Raw genomic sequence first — 6,959 nt, 5'->3', positions numbered from 1 at the left:
AGCTCCAGAATTCTGTGACCACTGTTGTGGTTATAATATCTCTGCATCACTTGTTACTGCTGCTTTGTCTAACCTTATTCAATGTGCTTCATTCACCAAACTTGGTACTCAAAATACATAAAAACCATTTTTTGTTGTATTCCTCCATTCATTTCACCCAAAACCAGGAGTAAATAAGAGTTCGGAACCCAGGGTACAATGGTAACCTCATTCGGTACATCATTCAAATACATCTAGTTTCCTCTTAAAAAGTTACATATTGCATTTCATGCTAATCGTCAGTTCATAATTCCTCCAGGAAAATAAGTCGGCCTTCCGACTACTTTCATACTGGATAGGAATCAAGTAAGGAAGGGGTTGGGTGGGGTGAGGTACCTATGGGTTAATAGTGATAAGCACTTGAGGATTTTTTACTTGTACTTTTGAGTCGAAAGAATGCATAGATAATGTTGGTGAGCACAAGTACAGATATTTCATATAGAGTAGAACTAAATGCTAGTTCTGAGATAGTTTGTTACTTTTTTAGTCGAAATGATCTTGATGTGGAAAGGTGCTCCTGGGAGAGTGTTATCAGTAACTGATATTCCCCCCAATCACCCTTGTCAAATATGATACTGTATTAATTACAATACTATTGTGATTATTTGTAAAGTTGTTTATGAATATAGGAAATCCATCCACAACCTAAGTTGCACATACATTTCAGGAAGTCTGACTACACTAAAGAGACATTTTTTTCTGAGGCAGTCTTTTTGGTAACTTTGAAATTGTTTTTATAAATTGTTCTTTCCTCAAATTCCGTTCGTTTCAATGTTTTGTGCCTCACTATCACTTATCGACTAGAGAAAAATGTATCCTTTACTTTCTGGGACTGTTATCTTGCTGACAGAATGAGTGTTTTAAAATATTGCACAGAACATGCTTTTAAGAAAGGTCCATTGGGACAAAAGTCGGGCCACCGCTCTTCAGAAGACCTCTTGGCTTTCAGTGTAAGCTAAGGTGGAGGTCTGGGAACCATCATATGTCATAGAACGCAAACATATTTAAGGGCATTTTTTTTTATTCTCAAAATTCAATACTCATTTTTGATTGAGAAACGTATCTGGCAAAGTGCACATAGAATTTCTTAACAACTGAATCATTCTACAGGACTTTTTGTTTAAAACTGGATTTCAATGTAAACTAATGAAGAAAAAAAGCCATGGATTTTCCAGATATTCCTGTGTGGGGGTAATAAATTGCTTTAGTTTACTTGCCCCAATTTTCCTTCTGTCTACTTAAGCAATATGTGATATGTTTCTCTTCTTGAAGGGGCAATTCTTTAAACTCTCAACATCTCTATAAATTAAGGTAGAACATATAGATACCCCAAATAAGCAAAATGTGAAAAGCTAAATTGAAAATATTTTGTCTTCAATAATACCAAATAGCTAGATTTTTTAAATTTATCAATATTTAACTAGGTAATTGGCATATATATCCACTTTTCCACACTGATAAAACTTATAAGCCAGAGGGTACTCATTGGTTCATCCTGTTATTGGGATATAATCATCTGTGAGGAGGAAATTTTTAATTGAATTATGACAGGTAATGATGTATACCTTTAGACTGAAGCCCACACAGGCAGGGAGACCAAAAGCATATTACTAGCATATGAATCTTAATAGTTACTTGGCTTAACATCACATTTAATATTTTCCTTCTGAGAAGCCTGTGGCAAACCCATAAACTGCAGTCAAGATTATAGATTCGTTAAGAAAAATAGTTTTAGATTGGAAATAACAAACTATTCCTCCTGTTCGCTCTCTGGGAGCCATTATCCTGGAAATGCCCCTAAAGTCTTTTGTCACAATCACAGAACACTGACATCCAGTACTGTGGTGCTCAACTTAGGGGCAAACCAGAGAGAGGTTACTTAACTTCTCTCAGGGAGTTGAAAATTGGGAGTTGAACACAGGGCAGGGCTTTGCCACTTTTAGCTCCAGGCTTTTCCCACTAGGTTTTATTTCCTCACTAATGATCAAGTGGAACAAGTACTATACAACTCACCCCTATTGGGGTTTTTACTTTAGGGAAGCTAATTTTTTATTTAAATTGCTGGAGATATGAGTTCTGCAAAAGGTGACCTTTATACTTGGCCCTCTGAGCATTATTACTGTAGTTACTTGCTTGTGGCTATTAAAATACTGACCAAAATGCTCTTCATGTAGCTTGTACAATTGGTTCATTTCATGTGATCGTTGATATGTTTATTTCTACCCTTAAAGCAATGCAGTATTTCACTAATAAAAAACACCTGTTTATATGAAATTGCACTGGCAATTGTATGTTATGTCATCGGATGCCCAGTTGTCTATGGAGTTTCATTTGAAAGATGCTCTTTACCCTCTTGTCTGACACTGGCCTGAGTCACACCCTTTGGACAACCTCTGATTTCAGCTCAGCTGTGATGGACAGTGATAGGCAGCTGGACAAGTCCCAACTCGAGCATGTCACAGGCTGTGCTTTTCTGCCTCAGGGCTTTCTCCAGAGCCCTGGAAGCCCCTCAGGAGCAAAGGGGAGTTAATACCCCCAGGTCAAGAATCAGCTGATAAATGTTCCAGTCTTTAGATGGACAGTCTTAGGCTCATTCTACAAGGTTCCTCTTTAGGATTGCCCACAGTGAAAATTGCTTTCTATTTTCATTTCTTCATTTCCTGTCTCACTCTCCACCCCCTCACTGCTGTTTCCTCCCAGACAGTCTACCTGCACTAACATCCTTATTCAGGTCTGCTTCCAGGTAAACACAAACAGAAATAGAGACAAGTCCATTGGGAAGGACTCAGCAAGATCAGAGAGCTAGTGATTGGACAGGTACTAAACTTTTGTTTCTGGGGATATTTGGACTAAAGTTATTAGTCAAAACATTTAGATCAGCTTTAAAACCTCGCCCATCCCAACAGCATTGCATTTTACTTCTGAAATCAGAGCAAATCTAGATTAGTCATGAAATATCTAGCTCAGTGTTACAAATATCCTTCTGTATGAAGGACACTTGATCCCTAGCCTATGTGCTTCCGAGGCATCCCCGATCTGATTTTAGCGGGCATGTGTCATACCGGAACTTCCTTGTACTTATTTCTGCTTACTCAAAGGTACATAGAGACACCTGGAACTTTGTAACATACCAACCCTAATTATTTCAAATCAAGAAATAAGAAAAATCCAGGAAATATGTTTAAAAGAATACTAATACGGGCTGACATGTACTGCCAGGTATTAAAACATGCCCATGAACAATATACAGCATGAGTGATATTAAAATACAAAGTCCAGAAACAAGGACACACATTTAATACAAGATGCAGGTCTCATTTCCAAGAATAACTAGTTTTTCATTTATTCAACTAATATATTTTTTTATTTTTAAAACTTTATTGAGGTGTAATTTACATACCATAAAATTTACCCATTTCAAATGTACAATACAATGATTTTTAGTAAATTTACTGAGTGTAATTTTAGAACATTACCACTGCAATAAGATCAAGCCAGTTTGCAGTCAAGCCCCCTTCTCACCCCAGCTCCAAGCAACCACTAACCTATGTTCTATCTCTACAGATTTGCCTGTTCTGGACATTTCATACACAAGTAAATATAATCATACAATATGTGTCTTTGGGGCCTGGCTCCTTTCTACATTATACTTAAAAATAATGTGTTCAACCAATTTCGTTGAGTAGCCTCTTTATGCCAGGCACTATAAACTAGGCAACTAATGACCAAAAAGAGACATATGGATCTTATGGTCTCGTGGGGAACAGACAGTAACCAAATCATCATAAATGTAAAATTTCAACTAAATTTCAAGATGCTCTTAGAACAGCACCGAAGTTACATTTGACTGAGACTGAAGAATAGGTGTTAGTTAGACAAAGCAAAGCATTTGAGAGGGAACAGGAAGTGTCCAGGAGCAGGAAAGAACAAGTTTCAAGGGACTGGGGAAATGTTTGGCTGGAGTTCATGGAGGAAAGAAGAGTGGCAGATAAGACTGGAGAGAAAGGCAGGGGCCCGAATTGGGAATTACTAAGCCATGTTAAAGATTTTGTTCCATTTTAAGACCAACGGGAAGCCATTAAAGTGTTGTAAGTTGGGTTGTATGGGGGACGGTGGGGAATGGGAGACAAGAAAGGTTTGTTTAGAAAGACCCACTCTGGCTGCAGGGTGAATAAATTGGAAGAGAATCAATGTGGATTCAGGGAGGTCAGTTAGGAGGCTGTTGAGTTACGGTGTGTCTCTTTGGGGTCCTCATTGGCATGTAAGATGGAGCCAGTCTGAGTGTCACCAGCCTCCTGTGTGAATTCCACAAAGCCACGTTGCATGGGTTAAGTAATGGGCTTTATTTTGGAAAATAAAAATGTATAGGGCCAGGACAGCTAAAAAAGGAAAGGCACAGACCCTTCATTCGCCTGTCATCCCATGGAGAGGCAAGCTGAGGGCCAGAGCAGTGTTTGGTCTCCATAAGAACATATATTCACCGTCTAGTCCCCCTTTTTATCAGGCAAGGGTGAAGAGGCAGTCTTGTCAATGGAGGAATACACAAGCTGCTGAGCAATAGACAGTTTGAATTTGGGATGCCACTAGTTTATAGGAATCTGGGAATGCCAGTTGTCCATGTCCATGGAATGTTATAATCTCCACTGTTGGGGTGACGGAGGTATCAGTTCAATGAGACTGAGCTTGGGTGCAGCCCCTTCCTCTAGGAGAAGGGGGAAAACCCAGCCACAGCTAGCTCATTCTCCAAGCAAGCCAGAATGAACTGCCAGGTCACAGTTCTGCTCATTGCACTGCAAGGGCTACTAGCATCTACTAGGTAGGGGTTGGCAAACTTTTCTGTAAAGGGCCACATAGAAAATTGTTTTGGCTTTGCGACTTTCTGTCACAGTGACTCAGCTCCGTTCTTTTAGTAGCATGAAAACAGTCATAGACAGCAGGTAAACGAATTGATGTGTCTGTGTTCCAATAAAACTGTATTTACCAAAATAGGCAGCAGCCCGTATTTGGCTCGTGGGCCGTCATTTGCTGATCCCTGGTGTAGGCAAGAGATTATGATCATTTGAATCAGGGAGATGGCAGTGGAAAGGAAGTCTTTTAGAAATGCTTAAAAGATAAAATATGTAGGACTTGGAGATGGATATGGGAAAGGCAAGGAAGAGAGACCTGTCAGAGAACGCATTCATTCATTCCACAATGTTGAATAACGGCCTATCATGGGGGCAGGCACTAGGGATACAACCAGTAAATAAAACAAAGTTCCCTGCCCTCATGGAGCTTACATTAGATTAGGGAAGCAGGGGGATAAATAAATAAAAAGTGGTGGTAAGTGCTAAGAATACTAAAGTAGCCAGTGACAGGAGTGGAATGTGCTATTTTAGAAAGGGTGGCCAGGGAAGCCTTCCTACCAAAAAAATATTCACCCATTCTTTTTCTTTCCTCCCTCCCTCCCTCCCTCCCTCCCTCCCTCCCTCCCTCCCTCCCTCCCTCCCTCCCTCCCTCCCTTTTTTATTCCCCCGTCTCCCCTTCCACCGATAACTTCTGAGATTCTGCTCTGCTGGGTCTTCTCCTATCTCTCTGGCTACTTAATACTGGTGCTCAACTGCCACCTCTTCTCACTTGATCCTCCCTCTCTGGCAATCCTTTTGACTTCCTGACTTCAGTTACAACCTAAACATGGGCCGCTGTTCAACCTCAGTCTCACATACTCGAATGACCTGCTCTATATCCTCAAATACAACAAGTAAAGAAAGGAACTCACTTTTTCTTGTCTTCTCCCCAAATTCCCATTACTGGGGAATGGCATCACAAGCTACCCAACTGCACAAGCCAGAAACCAGGGACTCTTGCCTGACTCCTCCTGTCCCTTCCCTCCACAGCCCATCAATCAAGTCATATGCTTCTCAGTCGGCTCCTGCTTCCTCACCCACGTACCAGAGCCCTCACTGGGACTCCTGCAATCACCACCAGAAGCATTACTTTTTTGAATAGGTAATTAATTTACATTTTCAAAAAGCATAAAAGGGGTTTATAGTAAAATGTCTTCCTACACCCATCTCCTAGCCATTCAATTCATCTTTCTAGAAGCAACTGTTATTCATTTGTTAAAATTTTTAATCTTTCCAGGAATATTTTATACCAGTATGTATATTTATATATTCTAGCCCTCTTTTTTCCACCCCAATTTTTTTCCCACCCATACAGTGTTCTAAATTTTTTCCTGTAATTTATCTTTGAGATTTCTTTTCAGTACATAAAGAACTTTACGGTTCCCATTTCATGTCTGAAGAGTATTCCTTTGTATAAATGTACCTATTTGAACAACCGAGTTGTTTCCAATCATTTATTTTTATAAACAATGTAATGAATAACCTTGTATTCCGTAATTTTGCCAAGTCATTTATAAGATAGCATTGCTGGGTCCAAGGACATTTGTAATTTTGACACATACAATGGCTTTTTGTTATTTGTTTTTCTTTTTATTAGTTATACAAGCACATAGATTTAAGAATCAAATAATTCTACAAGGTCTGTGATATAAAAAAAACTAAAAGAGAGACATCATTCTCAGAGGCACCAGTTTTAGCCTTTAAAAAAAAAATGTACTCCCACGACATGACACCATTCTTGGTGACTTTTCAGTTTCAGCAGTATCCATGGCTCTATTATTCATATCCTCACAATGCAAGATGAGGATTTGGCCTTCTTTCCTCCCTGTCTTCATTATAAACACGTATTCAGCCTTCTGCACACCTTTTCAAAGGGACCTCACTAAGGTAGCTTTTAAGGGCTCTCAGGTAGCACGTCACCGCAAGCCTCCCAGCATGTCCCCTCGGTTGTGACGCTCTACGCCGCAAGAAGCCACAGAGCCCCGGAAGCTAACCGGGCCCGGGCGTTCCCTCGCCATCCTCCACCCGCCCCGT

The sequence above is a fragment of the Rhinolophus sinicus genome, chromosome 1, assembly GCF_057876585.1.
Source record: "Rhinolophus sinicus isolate RSI-liver-muscle chromosome 1, RSI-T2T, whole genome shotgun sequence".
NCBI lineage: Eukaryota > Metazoa > Chordata > Mammalia > Chiroptera > Rhinolophidae > Rhinolophus > Rhinolophus sinicus.
This window is presented reverse-complemented; position numbering follows the sequence as displayed.